This window comes from Tamandua tetradactyla, chromosome 7 (assembly GCF_023851605.1).
Source record: "Tamandua tetradactyla isolate mTamTet1 chromosome 7, mTamTet1.pri, whole genome shotgun sequence".
Lineage (NCBI taxonomy): Eukaryota > Metazoa > Chordata > Mammalia > Pilosa > Myrmecophagidae > Tamandua > Tamandua tetradactyla.
The window spans coordinates 93,698,396-93,719,011 of NC_135333.1; the positions used below are offsets into that span (position 1 = coordinate 93,698,396).

The following is a 20,616-nucleotide window of genomic DNA, read 5'->3' on the forward strand; positions in this document are numbered from 1 at the left end:
GAACGTTCTTTAAAAGGGTGATTCCTCAGGTGATTCCACTGTGTAGCCAGAGTTGAGAATCCCTACCTGGGCCAGCTTTCACAAATGAAGAAACTGACGTCAAAGAGCTTAGCTCACAGCCATATGGGAAATCAAGAACACAAGGGGACCTTCGCTGAAACTTTTCTGGAGCGTTTCCTGGCTTTCCCACTGGTGACAAGCCGTACACATAAATATACACTCCAGTCCTGTGGCTAAGGGCCAGTGAAGGATACTTGGACAAAGCAGGGCAGAGTCCTGAGCAGGAGCTGGCTCTGCCGAAGCTGGGCCAATGATCGGGACTGATGCTTCGTGTGAACGGCTCCTTCATCTGGTGGCTGGGAGAAGAACAACTCGCAGAATCTGCCGCCCTCTATTCCTCCGGCTTCCTGCAGGGCTCCGGGTCTGCAGCGTCACGTGCCAATCCCTCAGGTACGTCTCCGGGGGGCTCTCTGGACCCTAGAACCACAGCTCCTCATCCTCATCCATGGGTTTGTGTACTGTTACGGTTTTTAAAGTTGTGTTCCATGAGGCTTTCATCCAAAGCAGCAATATTTATTTCTTCTACTATGCTTCTACTATGTGCCAGACGTCCCTTGGAGTTTGGAAACAAAAACTGTCATTCACAAATAAGGTACAGTCCAGTAAAATTAGGATGAGCGCTATTTGCTCTGAACTTTACTTAAAAATGAATTTAGGCTTGGTTTTGAATGCTCAGTCAACTTTTATATAAAACAAAGAAACTAAGGATCATTTAAATAAACATCCATGTTTACTCTTACTCCTTAAGAGTCAGTGATATTATTGATGGAAGAATTGGATAATTGTATTGTGGAAAGAAGAGATATCACCACAGCTTTTTTTTTTTCTTTTTTCTGATTTTTTATTCTTTTTCTGTACTCTGTGACTCCCAGCAGGATTTCATAATCTGTATTATTTTGCTATGCTAAAAATAATTGCTACTTTTCAAATGGTAAACTGAGTTTTTAAAATCTGTTATTTTTTCTAACTCTATACTCATGAAAAGAACTCACTGCTTAGTCTTGCCATACTTCTGAATTTCTGAGAACTTCAATGGCAAAAGCCATTTTTGAAAGAACTAGAATCACCCTTTCCTTTCTATTTCTGTTCAGAACATGAAATAGCTATTTAAAGCTTCACGTCCTTTTTCTGTCTTAATTTAAATTTAAAAATTAAGAAAGTATAATTAAGGTTAAAAGCAGCTAAATCAAGTCATCACAAAGGCCTGTTGGAAATTGCTTACTGCCCTGGAGCCTGCGGTGATTAATGCCAGCTCCCTAGAGCGGATCTAGTACTTAGGTTCTAAGTATGCTGTCTGGAGAGCCTATGAGTGAGGCAAACGTGATAGACACAAATTGCTGTGGGGAAAAAATATAAACAACAAAATATCCCTGCAAGTCACTTATTGAGAGGTGCTTACCTAGAAAGAATGGGAGCCTCGTATTTAGGAAATTAAGCAAGTGAGGGTTAGAGCTTTATCTTTGAATCTTTAAGCAAATTGTATAACTTTGTTGTAATTTATACACTTGGAAATGTTGATACTGTCTTCTTGAAATGTCAGTAGAAAGAATTAAATAGTAAATGCAAGAGTGGCTGTGTCAGGAGGAGGGCACAATGGAAATCCTTCTTTATTTGGACGGCAGCTATGTCTCAGTCTTCACACAGCAGAAACTGCCCTCCCAGTTTACCCAGCAAGCCTGCCCACCACAGTCTTTTTGACAAAAAGCCATACTACCAGTTGCTCAGACCAAAATGTTTATCTTGATTCCTCTCTCTCTAGCTTATATCCATCACTAAATACTGTCTTTTCTACCTTCAAAATATATCCAGAATCTGAATTCGTCTCACTACCTCCTCTGTTACCACCAGGTCTAAGCCACCATCCTCTCCCCTAACTTACCTCTTGGCTTCTAACCTTGCACTATCCCCCCAGTTTATTCTTAGCACAGCAGCCAGAATAACATGTCAGATCACACGATTCCTTTGCCCAAAACCTTCCAGCAGCATCCCTTTCTCTCCGAGTAAGGACTGAAGTCCTTACAAAGGTAAACATGTTCCAAGGGGACCTGAGCCCTGATCCCACCATCCCCACCCCAGTACCTTCCCCACCACCTCACTGACCTCATCTGCTTACTCAGCACCTGCCACAGTGACCTCCATAATGTTCCCTAGGCACGTTCCTGCCTACATAGCTTTCTATTGGTTCCTCAGCCTGGAACACTCTTTCTCAGATTTCCTCTTTCAAGTCTGCTAAATTAGCCCCTTCTCAATGAGGCTTTCCCTGGATGCACCCGTGTGAAATTGTCACCAACATCCACCCACACTGGCAGGAACCCCTTATCATGCTCTATCATTTTTTCCTGCATTTTTAATAATACCTAATTTACTTCTTTGTTTGCAGTGTCTCTAGAAACACCATTCCCACCACACTTAGAATGCTAGCTCTGTGAAGGCAGGGAGTTTTTCTCTGTTCAGCAACTTGATGTTTCCCTGAGAAACCAGAATAGTGTGGGACACGAGTGTGGCACTGCACACAAGTATATTGAATGAATGATCAGTTGCTCAGTATTACTAAAAGAATCATTGCTGAGGATGGGGAATAGGACTCTTAAGAGAACTCATGCAAGGTGAATGAGGGGGATTTAGTCGATTAAGATACTTGGCATAGTCTTACTCAGAATGTAATTTAATTTGTTCATATTTTGATCAATTAAGTCCTTGGAGGGTAGGCAACGGTGGCTCAGTGGCAGAATTCTCACCTGCCAGACATCCAGGTTCAATTCCCAGGTCCTGCCCATGCCGAAAATAAAAGTCCTTGGAAGCAGAAGTAATGTTGCATTCATTGCAACAACCCCTTCACTCACTGTGTGTAGTAGGTGTTTGCTGAATTTTTATTGCAATGAAATAAAACAAAATTAAACAGATTTAGGCTGGCTTATACTTAAAATATCTAATACATGTGTAAATATATATTTACATATACATTATATTTATCTTCTAAACTTGACTAAAATATTGAGATTGCCTCATAGGTATATTTATGTAAATTCAATTATACTGGGTCAGCAAAAATTTAATAAGCAAAAACCATGAAAGAGAAGCAAGAGAATAGCAACCAAAATAGTGTAAGTAAATTCCTTGTATTGTGCTTAGTGAGTGTAGTCCCAGGAGAGAGTAGAAGATGAAAAGGGTGAATTTGTCCCTCTCTCAGTCAATCTCAATTCCTGTGAGCCCTCATGCTACCAGCATTTTGCTGTATTGACTAGGATTCCAGTGTTTAAAAACATGCATTTTTTTTTTTTATACGAGTTGGCCTCTTGATACAGTCTTCTTTAGGGCTCAGTCAAAGAGACAGGCATTTGTTTCTATTCTAAAGAATGACTTTTGTGGTTTGGCTTCTTGAGAAATACGTGGTATGTCACTCTCCCATATGGAGTTTCTCTAATGAATTTTCAAGAGTAATTTTTTTTTCTATGTGTGCATTTTGTTTTGTTCACTGACTTTAGAGCCTACCCCCAGGTGAACCTGCAGTACTCTCTAAGTACCATGGCATTCCAAGTGGAGCCACAGAGGTTCTCCTTCCTCACTGCAGATTAAGGCCAAGGACATTTTAATGAATTCAACTTATTGCTGTTACAGCAAAGAACATAGATGGATGTTCTTATAAGGTTCTCTAAATGAATTATGAATCCACACGACGAAACTGGTGACCCATTATTCTTCATCTCCACTGAGGACAGAAAATCAGGAAATAGGTTTAAAATATGCAAGAAAGGTGTGTTTCAGATGCAGGAAATATTACTGGTTTGCTAGACACTGAATAGTTTCTTGAGAGAAGTTTATAGGAACTTTTTATGCAAAAACTTTTCTTTTTAACCTCGTTCTGTCTGGGCTAGTTTATTACCAGCATTTCTCAAAGTATGTTATAGTATTATATAGGATATTAAGAGGGGTTACTCAAAATAAAAATTCTGTCATCAGATACATTTCCAAATTGTTGGAGGGTGTGTTGACATAGACATACAAAGATGAGAGGATAAATTATACAAACCTACATGATCCCTTCAGGGCACTATTTAAATTTTTCTAACTTGTCTTATCCATACTGTCAAGAACAACAACAATAAATCCCCACAGTTATACCACCTGAATAAGGAGTCCTCTAGAACCTTTTATTTTAAAGTTCTAAAATTTCCATCAACAGTACGTGTAAGGTATGAAACAGAAACAGATTCATAGAATTTTCATCTTCATTCTGGTTTCTAAGTGGTAGAAATAGTATTTTTCAGTTCCAAATGCAGAGGCTTTAATTAGAATTACATGTGCTAATATTTGCCTCAAAAGTAACTGTCTGTGAAGTAAATGTCTGTGAAGACTTGTGGTTGAAAAAGGTACACTACAGGGTGGGCCACGGTGGCTCAGCAGGCAGAGTTCTCACCTGCCATGCTGGAGACCTGGGTTTGATTTCTGGTGCCTGCCCATGCAAAAAAAAAAAGATACACTACAAGCCACCTACCCAGAGTTAGGCCAGGCTACACAGTTAGAAGGGCACAAATTCCAGGAGACTTCCCTCACTTCAAACACAAGCTGCAAATTCAGGGGTCCCCAGGACCATTTTCTCTTCTGACCATCTCACTGTAAATTCGGGGATCACCACAGACTCTCTCAGGTTCAATAATTTTCTAGGATGACTCAAAGAACTCAGAGAAGTGTTATATTTACTACTACTGTTTCATTATAGCAAGAAAACATAAATTAGAACCAGCCAAATGAAGAAACTCATAGGATGAGTCTAGGAGGTTCCCAAACATGAAGCTTTCCTTGTCCTCAGGGATGCTTACTCTCCTGCCCATGAGTGTGTGAAGATCCTCAAAGAATATTGCTAACAAGGGAAACTCACCTAGCTTGGTGCTCAGTCTTCTTATTGAGACTTCATGGCATAGATATGCCTGATGGGTTGAATTCAATCTCCAGCTCTCCTCCCCTCCTAGAGGTCAGGCTGATATTGACATGCTCAAAGCCCCACACTGAGTCATCTCCTTAGTATAAATACCAAGTGGGGTGTTCGTCAAAGACACTTCTATCACTTGAGAAATTCCAAAGGTCTGGAGGTAACCCCACAGGAGCCTTAACAAAGGCCAGAGCTTTCTTTGGGTAAAGTTAATTCTTCATGACCCACCAGCCACAATGTCTAAACTCTTGAAGAGTGTGTTTTACCTTGAAAAGCTTAGTCATCATATGTTCAGTGGCAGGTCCCCCATCTAAAGCTGAAGTACCATTTTATGTAACTCTCCACAAAATTGTTTTCCTTGTCTCTCTAGTAGGTTTTCAAGTTCTTGTGTGACTCTTTTGGGACTGAAAACAACATAATTGGACAGATATCTTGGGAGGAAAATCATCCAATCACCTGTTTGATGAAAGCTGAGATACAAAAGTAAATAGGGAGCAACAAAACCACATGAGTTCCTATCTCGTCTCTGTGCTAATTTACTTTGAAATACATTGACTTAGTTTGCAGGGACTGCTTATTCTCAGGGCTGTTGTACCACGAACTAGGTGGGTTACCCAGCAGGAATTTCTTTCCTCAAAGTTTTGGAGGCTAGAAGTCTAAACTCGAGGTATAGAAAGGATCGTACTTGGTGTGAAGTCGGTAGTATTCTGGTGGTGACTTGCTGGCAGTCCATAACTCAGGCTCTACCTCCATCACGTGGTCATCTGCTTCCTTCCCTCTCCTCACCCTGCGTCCAGATTTCCTCTGCTTGTGAGGACTCCAGTCATATCAGAAGAAGGCCCACCGTGATTCAGTTTGCCTTCACCTTAACCAATTGGATCTTCATGCATCCTATCTATAAATGACTTCACATCCACAGGGCCAGAGGTCAGGACTTGAACATGTCTTATGGGGGTGACATGACCTAATCCATAACATCCAGCAAGTCCACAATGTGGTGAATGTGCATGAGGTAAAGTTATTTTAATGTACACTCTAGGCAGTGGTTACTTAGTGCTTCAAGTACCGTCATCGGTAGTCTAAGCTCTTGAGAATTCTCCATAAGTGCTTCCAACATTGTTGCCAAATTCCATTTCAGAAGATTGCTCTTCAGTATGAGGGTTGTTAGAAAATAATTTCATACTGGTGAAATAAGTGGTGGCCAAGAGAAGTGCTGGCTAGAGAGATGAAACGGGGACCATTGCCCTCAAGTGAGAAAGGGCTAAGATTCTGGCAAGCCCAGCAGCCTTTGTCTATTACCATAGTGACCCTCTACCAGCCTCATACAGTTAGAGCCTGAGCTCAGCTTGGTCCTGTATCTTTGCACCTCACCAAGGCTCTGAGCCTGAGCTGATGAGAAGATGGGCTGTTCTGTATGGTTACATTATCCTCTGAGACATCCTTGCGTGCAGAGTTGCATGGGAGAGCCGCAAGACGAGTGGGGGATTTCCCTGAGCTTAGAAGAGCAGCTTGTGTATCATGGTTTTTATACTTGCTTGCTAATAAATGTTGTGTACTTCTGGGTACATTTTATCCAAAACTTGCTTTCACTGATAACATCCCATCTGGCACTAATCAACAGAGACCACCAGTGTTTACAGACAGACTGGCCATCTTTAAGCAGCCAAGTTGGCTTGGGTTAATTTCTAACGCTAACATGCTGGTATCTGGTATTCAAAAGTGGCCCTAGGAGAGGAATATTTTTAATGTCAGCCTTACTGGAACCACTGGAAAATGCTGGTCATTCAAATCTATCACAGTCCCTCTTACCATTAGTAACTTTGACTAGTAGACTCTAATCATCTATATATAGCAATATATGGGCCCTTATTTTACAAGGCCATTTCTGGTAATAATTTAATGCCAAATGTTGCTAGAGAACCAGTTTTACCCTCTGTTTTTAACCAAAAGCACTTGTTCCTAACATCTAAAAGGAATTTTCTGAGGGGAAGAAGAAAAAACTCCCAATTAGTGATCTTTGAATTGAATTTTCACCTGTCTTTTCTACTTTTGTAGGGCTCATATGGATCATATAAAGTTTCCTTTCTCTTGGATACACTGTGGAGATTTTGGATGTTGCCATTCAATGGAAAGCAGTCCCTTTATGAATGCATGTTTCATGACCTGGTACATGTAATAAGAATATTTGCTGTACTCAGAAAAATACAGGGTTTGGTGCCATTTTTAAACACAGGGCTTTTTTTTTTTTTAATCCTTTGCTACTTTTTATTAATCAATTATGGTTGCCCTTATAAGTGGTGAAAGTAGGCTGACTGTACATTCAATTATGGAGGATGCAAACTATCCTGTCAAGCTAGTTATCTGTGAAAGCAGCTTTTTAAACACTTCTTAAGAAACAAAATAATGCACCAAGCTTTAATTGCCATATGTCTCAGAAGTAGGAAATTAGGGTCTTGTCCAAAGAGGATTAAGCATATTTTGATTATAGAAGATTTTTTGCCTTTACGTGAATACAGGACATATGAAAGGAATCTGAATTCCTGTTAACAGTGGCTCCCCCAGAAGCTGTTGTGCAAGTAAATCTTTCTCTTCCTTTTTAGCTGCCAAGATAGAGGCTTACTGGATTTATTGTTACTTTTATATGTCATGAAGTAAGCCAGAAATTTCTCAGTATATTTGTTTGATAAAGCAGGAGGAACATTTGGCTTCCTTCAAGAAATGTGACTCTGAAATATTTGGATCATCACCCAAGTGAGTGAAACTTTAGATTATCTTTGGTTTCTTTTCCTTATTGATTTTAGAGTACACAGCCCAGGCACCATCTTCTATGCGGTGATCAATAATAAGTGGTAGAAGAATGAGAAATTGTGTGCTATGCTTTTATAAATACTCTGATTTTAACCTGCCTTCATCTGTCTTGGAATAGCAAGGTTCGAATTGGCAGGGGAAAGAATGGAGTGTACCGTTTATTCTTCCCTCCAGGGTATTTAATTTCTTCATTTAAGTTTTATAGGGAATTTTAGAGCTTATGACAGTGATGAAATGTTATCACCAGCTTGGGTTAAGTAGAGTGTGGGGGGTGGCAGCACACCGTTGCAACCCTCAAACTAGCCATTTTCTGCCCCAGCTCACTTTATCCTGTTGCTTTTAGAGTAGAGAAAAAGCTAGAACCTTGTCCTTTCATGACTGCACTCAAGGTAAAGGCATGACCTGTGCTCCTTAAGGCCTGTTGCAGTGTAGCATGGAGGCAGCTTAGACCCAGCTGAATATGAAATCATTAAGAGATGGGGCAAGTGTAATTCAGGCTTCTTAGAATTGGCTTTATACTTTTCCTACCTGTAAAACCAGCCTGAGATTCTCCAGCCCCTGTCGTGCAGTCTATCCTGTGTCAGTGTTGGCTGCTGCCTGTATCTGTGTTTGTCTTTGTGTAGCCTCAGCTGAAAGCTGAGCCAAGAGGAGGAAGAGGAAGGGACAGCCAGGAGCTGCCGCGCTGCACTTAGGCTCCCAATCGGGAATTCATCAGTGGTGATTTATAGCACTGAGAAGAACCCCTGCTCTTCCCTTAGTGCTTGCCAGCTGTGTGGCCGTGCCACTGGGGGCTGAGCAGCCCTGGGCTCATGCTTGGTTACCTTGGAGACTAACTGCCATGTTGAGAAGATATTTTCCTCTTTGCGGCTCAGGAGGATGCTTCTCTGCATCCTCCCAGGCCAGAAAAGGAAAATCAAGCCCAGTAATACATGCTACAGGGAATATATTAATATCACACCTCCTGTTTTCACAGATTTGCTATAGGATGCACCAGGTACCAACACCTTTAGTTTAACTGATCATCCAGCCGAAACACACACAAAAAGAATTTCTCTCTAAGCCATCAGTTGACCATTGGTAGAATACTGTATGTTCTCAGTAGCTGTATTATTATATGGCTTAATTCCAATCCCTATTACCTCTCTTCCTATAATGAGGAATGAGACCGTTTCCATTGGTCATTTTGCCTAAAAATTAAATTAGTCTTTGAAAGTTAAAGCACTTCCTTTGGAAAATATCCCAAAGTTTCTCTTTCTAGTCCCTCAACTGTGTCTGAGTTTCATCTAAACCTACTAGGCTGAAATAGTCTATGCATTGTTTAGGAAACTTTGCCTCATCTCAGATCCCTGGAATGCAAACTTGGGCTGTCCTCTCAGTTTTTCTTGTCCGAATTTAGCCATGTCCTGGTGACAAATTCTTTCCTCACTTCCTAATTTTCTGCTTGGCAAATCTACTTTTTATTTTAAAGTATCATCTTAAATATTTTAAACCTATATTAACTGTTTGGAAAGGAGGGAAGAAAAATAGTATAGGAGCAATTGAATTTCAGGTTAAATAATCATTTGTGAATATTATTGTTTTAAAAATCAATTTCATATTCTCTAGATAGTTTGCCATGGTCTTAAGTTGAATATTTTTAAAATAAAGCGCACAGGCCTGCTCCCTGCCTTTTCAGATCAGCCTCTACATATCTCAGCTCATGGTGCAGAATCTCCAATTTCCCATCACAGAGCCCTCCTCACCCCTCCCCAGTAGCCTCATGTCACAGGGTAACATAACTGATACATGGGCTTTCACAGCTGGGTAATCTTTATAAGCACAGCAGCACAGAGCTCTGAGGCTCACTTGTCTTATTTTATAGTAAAGGCACCTTGCGGGTATGGGGACTAACATGCCTTCTCAAGGTGACTACTTGCGGACTGGCCACAGGTCAGGACTTAAATTGGGACACCTCATTGCCTGGTCTGGCAGTTTTCTTCCTCTGCCAGTGCCACCTGTCAGTAGCTCCCCATTGCTTCCAGGTGAAGGTCAACTCCACCGCACAACACCTAAGACCTTCAAGATCTGTCTCCTACTTGTAAGCCTAATTGTTTCATATCATTTCTCTCTCATACTCCATACTTCAGAAGGATGGATCGCCCTTAACTACACTGTGTGGCATTTTACACCTTCCTGCCTTGTAGTTTCAGTACCCTCTGCCTGGCTAAACCCTAGTCATGACCTCTCCCTCAACATTCTCTGCCTTGTAGCACTTATTCATTTTTCAAACCTAGATTATCACCTCCACCAGGAAGCCCTCTCCAGCCCCTCCCACACAGTTTCCTCTCACCTGGTACATTCATTCACTTATTGATTTACTCACAAATATTTCTGGGTACCCACTAAGCATCCGACAGTGAGCTAAGCATGAGTTATGCCCCAGTGAGCACAACTGGAGAGCATCCTGCCCTCCTGGAGCTCACAGCCTCCTGGGGAAGACCTACTTTAACATAGTAAACTCACAGGTGAGTATGCAATTACAGTGATCACCGTGAAGGAAATACTGTGCTTGGAGCCAGAAGAACTTGGTGAAGCAACCAAATGAATGCATGGTATTGTGAGTTTTAATCTGTATATCAGTCTTCTAGAGGAAACTGAGAGCTACTTGACTCTCGCCCATCTCCTCGTCCCGGCAGGGATCCTGCCCGCTGCAGGCGCTCACAGTGTGAAGAGGAAGGACCCACAGGAGTCCGCACGTGGAGTGGAGACGCCTCCCTCCCAGCTGCTTTGAGGTGCTCCCTCGGGCTCCCATCAAGTAGAAGGGGAAAAGCCCGTTGTAGCGAGGAGGGTGGCCTCGGTCAGGCAAGGGAAGATGTCGGGGGTGTGAAGGCAACGCCTGCTTCAGATCCCAAGAAGGGCTGTTCTCCAGTCACCCCGATGCCGGGCAGGAGCGGCTCTCTGGGTAAAACACCGTCCAGGGACAGGAATAATGGCCCAACCTGGGTTCTGTTGCCACACACTCTCGTCTTAATTCTTAGAATTAACGAACAGGCTGTATGACATTCTCTTTGAAAATCTCTTTAGGAAGTCACGCGAATACTCTCTAATAAGTATTTTAGTTTTCGAAGAAAGTTAAAAGAAGTACTAAGCTATCTCTAAAATATAGGAGCGCCCTTATAAAAAGGAAACATCGACCACTAAATACTAGATTCAGAGTAAATGAGCCATACTCAACAAGAAACTCACTCTCTAGGATTTCTTTTTAATTTTAGTAAGAAATATTTGCTCTTGGCATTACATATTCCCGAGTTTCTGAACTGAAAATACTTTGTAAACCCAAAATATAATCTGAATTACAAAGATAGCTAGCATCTTTTACATAAAATGAACTTGCTTTATTTATTTGTTTATTTATTTTTCAATTTTCATGGGCCCTGGGAATGTCTTATTGCATCCATTTGAGTGGGAGCCGTGTTATGCTAGCTTTTCTTTTTCTTCTTCTTTTCTAATCTACAGGGTATGATTCTTTTAGGTAGGAAATGACATCATTAGTTACAGAACCATTCATTGTTTTAGGGAAACTGTCCAAATTAGAATTGCTCTTATGGCATTGCTCTTGGAAATTTTATTACTCTATATGTTATAGTCAATTAAAGGAAGATTGTAATAAAACCCAGGTGACAAATATCCCAAGATATTTAAAATCTTTTACTTTGTATACTTACAGTATTTGTAGTTTTTATTAGGGAGTCTTGCATTTTTTTAAATTCTTTTATTTAGTCTTTTACAACTATTAAAAGTAATATGCTATTTAAAATGTTCACAGGAAACATTAAAAATTGTAATATGGAAAGCACTATCTGGTTTTCTTGCCAACTTAAAAATAGTAATAATATCAAACAATACCTGAAGTACCCCAAGATTGTATTGTACGGCATGACATTTAAAAATGTAAACATCCGACATCTTAGGAACCAAGAAAATTAGCAGAAACAATGTCATTAGAGCATATTGAAATACCAAAAGTAATGAATTTAAATTACTCATTTAAAATTATTATACTTAAATAAAATTATTATTATAATAATACCATCCAATACTGTTTTAATTAAGCCCCTCATCAAATGCATCATACACAGGCATGGAAATATAAACTTTTATGATGTCCATTATGGCATATTAGTAATAAACAGAATTTTTTCCTGTTAATTGTATGTGGCAAAAAAATTTACAATATGGACAATATCAGATAAAAGTGATTTGTTTATTTAATGAATTATTGTAATGATTTCATATTCCAAAATATTGCATCAAATAAATAGTCGTTTTCTGACCTAATTTGAGAATGCTCAAGAAACTCTTCAGCTCATTCTCCATCTTTGGTGCCCCAAAATACTACCATTAGCCTTTAATTCTTTATACTAAGTTTAGCTTCTCCTGTTGGCCCTTTTCTAAGATGCATTTTCCATTTCTGAGAGAACAATAAGTTAAATTATCTGTGATGCCTTAGTGTGATTGATTTTGTCCAACTGCTTTGCTTTGCTTCCTGAAAACAAGGCACCTGGTGGGGGGAATTCTGAATGGGGCCAGACTATAGGGGGGCCAGCCCAGAATGAAGTGTAATGGATACAGATTATAACATGCAAATATCCGATGTTTCTGGTGGCAAATGTGTGTCCGAGGTACATGTGAATGCTTGGGTGTACCAGAGGTTTTAGCCTGAAAGCTTCTCCATTAAATCCAGTATGCTGATCAGAAGGTTTTATGTTGGTCTAATTTATTCAGTCCATCAGTGAAAACTTGAGAATGAAAGAGATGGTTGAATGCTGCCTTAGTGGAGTTAAGCAAAAATTAATTTGTCCTTCACTCTGTGTGTTTCAGAGACTGGAGCACAAGGAAGTTTCAGTGGGCTTGTTGTTCCTGGTTTTCCCGTTCATTCCTGCCAGTAGTCTCTTCTTCAGGGTAGGTTTTGTAGTGGCCGAAAGAGACCTTTGCACACCTAGGTAATTATTGCACATGATTTCCTCTTTTACGAGTCCTTCCCTCCATCACCAACATTCACAGTTCCAGGGAGACCATTTTTGGGTGTGTATATAGCAATTAGACCCTTGTGGAGTGTGCTGGTTTGAAAGGATATATGCCCCCTAAGAAAGTCATGTTTTAATATAAATCCCATTTCTTAAAGGTAGAATAGTCTCTATTCAATGCTGTGTATTTGGGACTGTGATGGGATCATCTCCCTGGTTGATGAGATTTAGTTAAGAACGGTTGTTAAACTGGATTAGGGGATGACATGTCTCCACCCATCTGAGTGGGTCTTGATTAGTTTCTGAAGTCCTATAAAAGAGGAAACATTTTGGAGAGAGAGACTCAGAGAGGGCAGAGAATGCTGCAACACTACAAAGCAGAGAGTCCACCAGCCAGCAACCTTTGGAGATGAAGAAGGGAAATGCCTCCCGGGGAGCTTCATGAAACCAGAAGCCAGGAGAGTAAGCTAGCAGATGACGCCGTGTCTGCCATGTACCCTTCCAGCCGAGAGAGAAGCCCTGACTGCATTTGCCATGTGCCTTTCCAGATGAGAGAGAAACCCTGAACTTCATCGGCCTTCTTGAACCAAGGTATCTTTCCCCGGATGCCTTTGATTGGACATTTCTATAGACTTGTTTTAATTGGGACATTTTCTTGGCCTTAGATCTGTAAACTAGCAACTCATTAAATTCCCCTTGTTAAAAGCCATTCCTTTTCTGGTATATTGCATTCTAGCAGCTAGCAAACTAGAACATGGAGCTAAGGTTTTTATTGCCACAGAAGTCTGGATGAGATCAAGTTCATGCACATTGACTCTCTCTTCCAGTGATTCATCTCTAGTTGAAAACTCTGAGGTACATTGTGAAATATTGTCTTGCATATATTAAGGATTTTGGCAGCAATCATTTACACACCTTTATGCAAACAACTACATTTTACTAAATGTAATTCAATAATTTTTTATAAGTATTTGTTGATTTGCATAAAATTAATTGTGTTAAGTAGCATGATTGTAATTAACCTCTTCCTACATTCTTCCATCTTTCATTTTTCTTTAATTTAAAGTGGGAACAATCTCAAGAAAATTTGTTCTTGAGAAAAAAATGGTTTAAAATGTATGATAAGCATTCAGATTTGTGTGATTGAATAATGTCATTTAGGTCTGAATATTTGAACTGTGCTAATGTGCCTCTGTTTTCTTTTCCTACTCAAACATGATCATTCCAAGGCCACGTTTCTTTCCAGATGCCTGGAAAATGTCCCTGAATTAGGAGACAAGTCTTGCTTCTGCCACATACCGATTGTGTGACCTTGAGCAAGAAACAAGGCTTCCTTGGGGCCAGGTTTTCTAGCTTTTTTAGAATTGGGGAATTTGACTAAGAAATCTCTGAAACATATGTAATTTTAGAAATGATATATAGATAACCATTTTCTGAAAGCCAAAATATCATAAAGCAATTATTTTTTATGGCTTTGAGGTAGTAAGAAAAATGATCAAATATATACTTCAAAATCCTTGATTTTCCAAAAACCCAAATACTTAGTAGCTTTCTTAAGATACTTCATAATTTTGTTTTCACTTGGCAAAGAGAAGAGTCAGCCTGTAATGTGCTTTATAAGGTTTCAGGACAATTTGAGAAGAAGGTATTGTTTGATAAATACTATTTGATAAAGACAAAACTAAGGGCAGTAATTCTAAGTATTTTGTATGTGCCTTAAGAGGACATTCTCAGGAGGTCTTCCAAAAGCGGCACAGATTCTTGTTTTAAATACACAGGTCAGATGCCAGTGGCTTGAGCAAGGTTTTTGTTGGGAGTACTGATGATTGAAAGTAAGACTTCATTTAATATATATGACTGTGAGCTGATCTGATCCCCTCAATAAGTAAATTTGGTATTAATTCAGCAGATAGTCATAGAGCCACTATGATATACAAGACATGCCTTTTTAGACTCTAAGGCTACAAAGATAAGTAACACACAGTGCCTAACCTGAGGAGCTCATTTCTTGTTGGCTTTCAGAATGTTAATTTTCATTCCCAAAATTCAAAAAGCTTTAATATGCCTTAAAATATTACTATATTCATTAATATTATTTTATCATTAAATTATTACATTTTATTAATTAAGCCCTTAACAATATAACAGGCACATGCTATGCAATTTATACTCATTATTCCAATGAACACATTGAGCATGTGGTGGCTTAGAGCATGGCCACTGTGATTAGAGGGTCTGGGTTTGAATTCCAGCTCAGTCACATCATCCTCATTTGATAGAAGGGGCGTTTCTCTATACACAAATGACTACCTTTATGTAAAGGTCATTTTGCACTACCAAATGTTGCAGTGAACAACAGGTAAAAAATGAGTCAAATGCTTGCTTGGTAAACTTTCTGAGGAAGCTGATCTTCATCCCCATTAAATGTTTGCTTCAAGTTACTGTGAAGCCAGACCCCAACCTCAGATGCTCATATAGAAACACCACAGAAGTTGTATTCACCCTCATGAAGTCCCAGGGGGCTAATTTGGCCTATTTAGTGAGAAAAGCCTAAAATTAATCAAACGACAGTGCCATTTTATCTTCCAAGTTTAACGCCTTATTCCTTGAATAGCAGAATCTGGCATTGCTTTTATTACCCTCCTCAGTTGCTGGGGCCCCATTTCCTCCTGACATGTATTCCTTGCTGCCCACATGATCTTCAGGTCATCACCTGTTCTTCCTGTTTATGAGGACACCCATTACCTCAGGCCCTACACCAGTGCTTACCTGGACCACTTCCAATGCCTGCTGCCAGGCCCTTCAGAGAGCTTGTCTTCATGGCAAATAGATGCCTTCCCTTTCCTGCCTCACTCCAGGGATGTCTCTCCCTGCTGGGCCCATACTGCTGAAACTCAGCGGACAAGAAGTCATGCCCTCATACATGAAAAAAAACTTTTGCATAAATGCTTAGGAGGGGAAAACTGCACAAGTTGTCTACAACATTATTTTGAATCAAAAAACAATTGAACTTTAGTGGAGAAGAGACTCATAGAAATTTTGTAACCTATCGACATCACATTTTTGGATATTTTAAAAATATTGTGTGTGGAGGGTGGTTCCAGAGGGTTATCAAGTAAGGATACTAATAATTAGTAATTATTAATTAATGTCATTACTTTTCCAAGTAATGATGTTAAAAAATAAAGCCACCATCTGTCTTTAGCATCATTTCATGAGAAAGGACATTCTAACAACAATAAAGTAGAACAGACATAATATCAGAATTTTAAAACTGCATAGATTTAGCTTTATGAAAAACTCATCACATTGTCTTCCATTAATTTCCATTTGACCACAGAGCAATAAAAATTCTGTCATGAACCAACAGTGCACAAGTTTCCTCCAGCCAACACTTGGGAATCATTGAGCAAGGCAAATCCCTCACATTTTACAGATCAGAACATGGTAGTAGGGCAAATTTCAATGATCAACCCCAGGTTACTAGCTAGTTCAGTGTGCTTTTGATTGCATTTGCTAAGCTAAGTTTCTGATAATATTAAATGTCTTCCTTGTTGATGATAGCTCTGGCAACCTCTAGGTTCAGTCATCCCTCTTTGCCAGAGACCTGGAAGCATCAAGCACTAAAATATTGCATGAACTGTTTGTAACATACTTCACATTGCCTCTCAAGAGATAAATACAGAGCTTTGTTTTGATTGAGTACTTGTTTGATTAAAAATTTTCACTTTAAATTGATCAGAATGATTCAAAATTTTTACTAACAATAGAAGAATAACAGAGAATCACCGTTTTCAAATTCCCCATGTCCCAAGTATCTGTAAATTTTGGGATTGCACAGTAAGTATAAAGAGCTTCTCTTTTTAAGTGTACTGCAATTTTACTTTTCCTTTCTCTTCCCAAGTATTTATCTAATTTCTTCTTCTTCATTCTCAGTTATTCTAATTAGTTATATCCTAAATATTATTTTTACTTCTGCTAATTCCAACTATTTTCCCCCCAGGCTACCCATTCAAATTTTCTCATTAGGATTTGCTCTTTGGCACTAGAGTGAATAAATTTTCTTAATCTGCCATGTGAATGAATATTAGATCAGAATCTATTACTTCTTTTGACATCTCTCTTTAATTATCTCAACTTCTTCAATTGGAAGAAATTTTAGTCATTTGAAATACGACAAACACAAAAAAAGGAGCCATGAAATTCTAAGTCTCTTTCTAGATAAAATTGCATGGGCAAAAACTTTGTAATAGATTAATGTAAACCACCAACATTCCTGCTATTCAAAATGTATGCCCATAAAAATGGTATTTCTCACCAGAATAAAAGATTATGCCCTTGTACTTTGCTGATGAACTTCTGAACCTGACATCCTACAGTCCTAACCAGGAAGTCAATGATGAATAACTAGCCCTGATCCCTTTATCCAGATTTCAAAGTGAGATTGAAAGGAGGGTGGTATTTTAGGCTCCTTTTAAGCTGGGAGAGAGGGATGTGCTGGTTTCAAACTGTTGTGTGCCCCAGAAAAGCCATGTTCTTTAATCCTAATTCACTATTGTTGGTTGGGATATTTTTGATGAAGTAGTTTCCATAGAGATGTGACTCACCCAATTGTGGTGGGATCTTTGATTAGGTGGTTTCCATGGAGATGTGCCTCCACCCATTCAAGGTAGGTTGCTTACTGGAATCCTTTAAGAGGGAACCATTTTGGAAAAACTGCAGAGCTGACACAGATAAGAGACCTTTGGAAATGCCTTGAGGAGCCAAGAAAGAAAACTAGCAGACATCACCCTGTGCCTTCCCAGCTGACAGAGAAACCCTAAACATCATTGGCTCTTTCTTGAGTCAAGGTATCATTTTCTGGATGCCTTAGTTTAGACATTGTATGGTCTTAGAACTGTAAACTTGCAATTTAATCATTTTCCTTTTAAAAGCCATTCAGTTTCTGGTATATTGCATTCTAACAGCTTTAGCAAACCAATACAAGGGAGACCAGAAGACAAAAGCTTTATGTGGTTTTGTTCGGTATAAGGCGTTAAACTTGGAAGATAAAATGGCACTGTCGTTTGATTAATTTTAGGCTTTTCTCACTAAATAGGCCAAATTAGCCCCCTGGGACTTCATGAGGGTGAATACAACTTCTGTGGTGTTTCTATATGAGCATCTGAGGTTGTCTGTACCCTATTTCAGTCATATATGCCTGCCAAGCTAGTTGTCCGTCCTCATTAGGATCAAGTTGGCCAATTCTGTCAGCCTGCTTTCTCTTCCTTCTCTTCTCAGCTGGTACCAGTGGTTTGTCATTCTAGCTGTGCACCCATTATCCCATCTAAACCCATACCTCCCTCCCTTGATTTTCTTTATGCATGATTTGCTAATCCTCAACTCTGAACAAACTCCACTTGTCTTTGTTTCTGTGCCTATAAGGAGGCTGCAAGGTTTGCTGCCTAATGTATTGCGAATAGACTGCCCCATAACAAATCTGCTCACTTCATCCTTAGCTGCACTGTAACTGGAATTTTGCTCATCTATAGTTAATGAGTCAATACATCCCTGTCTTGCAGGGCTCATTGTAGTTCATCCTCATTCTCCATCGCCTCACTCTGTGAGTGACTTTGTGAGCTTTAAATAAGATAAAGTACATGAGGCGCCTGCAAGAGTTCATAGGCACCATCTTGGCTCTGATAAGAAGACGGGTCATGTGGAATGAATACCCTCAACTTCCCATTCCCCAAGTTCAATATTCACCTGTTCATTCTCAGTCCTGTTGTCTCAGAGAAAGACCTGTGTCTATTATGAAGTGTATACAATATCATTTGATTATTTTCAAAAAAGGCATCTTTCACTTATCAATTATTCTAGTATTTTTATAAGTGGAAAATTTGAGGAATAAAATTATACTGGTAATTCCAGACATGAGTGTTTGTCAGCTCATCCCCATCATTCTAAGTATTGGTGTCTGTCTCAGAAGTTTTCAGTGAACTGAGATTTTGACTTGATACACATTCAACAAGAATAAAACCCATGAAAACTGTACTTTTCTATGTCAAACTGCAGCACAATGTCAGGGTTTGCACAACCCATGTGAGCTTTTGTCTGCCGGTACTACACTGGGTGTACACTAATGACAAGTAATGATAACTTACACAAGAAGAGGGTATATCGCAAAGGTAGGGAAAGGTCACAGAATTAAAGGGAACACTGAGGAATCTGGCTGACAGCAAAAAAAGGAACAGGTGTCTTGACAGTTTAGCCTGAGCCTCATTGTTGGAATGAATGGAAAACTCCCACCATTTTGGTCTGTCCTTGCAACAAAGTCCTACAGGAGAGTCCCGTTAGCTGAGCTTAAATGTAGGTGACATACCTGGGTCCCTCACCAAGTTAGTGAGATGACTGTGTTGTCCAAAGAATCCTCCCCATAGGACCCCTACAGATTCCTTTATGGAGAAAGCAGAGAATCTTGAGATTCCTAATAGGAAATCTAGGTGTGGTTGGGAAGGGGTAACAGATTCTAGGATGCCAAAACAACCCAACAGATATTCTCTATATTCTGCTTCTGAAAAACTGTTTTAAAAAATTATCTGATTTGAAAACTTGACAATGACTTTTTAATAGAAAGTAAAATTCATTTTGACATGCATGCCTTCTTATATTTTAATATAATAAGTAGTTCTGTGCAGGGGCCTATGAAATTAGCCCTTGCTTTTGGGTTTTGATCACTCCCTCTCATACCACCTTCAGTGTGCTTATCAGAGATCACCTTGGACCTGTCCCCTGTGATGGTCCAGAGCCAACCTCTCCTATAAATATGGGCATTAGCAGCCAGTAATGTTATATTCTTTACTCTTTTTTTTTCTCTTGACGTTTCCATTGTCAATGCTTTTATCAAGAATTTCAAAAGAGTTTTGCCCTATGTTATCTCTTTGCCTAAATAAAAGTATTCACAGTCCAACAGCAGCCATGTCTTTGTCAAAGCAACCAGGGGAGCTGGATTTTTTAACAGCATTTTATTTCAAGAATATCCAGTCCAAACCCTTAGCAATTCAAAGGAAGCTCATTGACTTTGCATCTAGAAAGGTTTTGTTCTTGTTGGGAGCATGTGTAAGTAAATCAAGTTTGATTATTAAAAGTCAACCATGAGGGCGGGCCACGGTGGCTCAGCAGGTAAGAGTACTTGCCTGCCATGCCCGCGGACCTGGGTTCGCATTCCCGGTGCCTGCTCATGTGAAAAAAAAAAAGTCAACCATGACACTTGTGTGAGAAAAGAGACTTATCTGAGAAGGCAGTGGAGAGTACTGGAAGGAACTTTGTGGCTGAACAAAGAAAAATGGTCAATATTTTTAGAAATCATGCCTATCATCTTTTTTTTAAATTCCATGTCCTGAAATAACATTTAAAAATCTAAGGCTTTAAATATATTCTTGTCCCCTGAAGGCCATATGTCTTTATAAATTTGTCCTTGCTGAATAACATTTGACAGAGATTAATGAACATTTACTGCTTATGAGGCAACATGGTGGAAAATGGTGATTTGGTTTATGTGGGATCTGCAGTCAGTCTCCCCAGATTCTTCTCCCAGGTTCACCACTACTAGGTGTCTTAGTACCCTTAGTTTCCTAGGGTTTCCATAGCAAAGTACCACAAACGAGTGGCTTAAAACAAAAGAGATTTATTGTTGCACAGTTCTGAAGGCTGAAAGTCAGAAGTGAAGGTGTCGGCAGGGCCATCCTCCCTCTGAGGTCTGTTGTTCCCAGGCCTCTCTCCTCTCTTCTGGTGGGGGGTAGCTGAAAATCCTTGGCATTCCTTGACCTGTGC

At 39.7% G+C, this 20,616-nt stretch overlaps 1 pseudogene; it reads left to right on the forward strand.

The window, feature by feature from the left end:
• Positions 1-323: 323 nt before the first annotated feature.
• LOC143690536 (ribosome biogenesis protein BRX1 homolog) overlaps positions 324-20,616 on the forward strand; it is a 94,666-nt pseudogene continuing 74,373 nt past the window's right edge.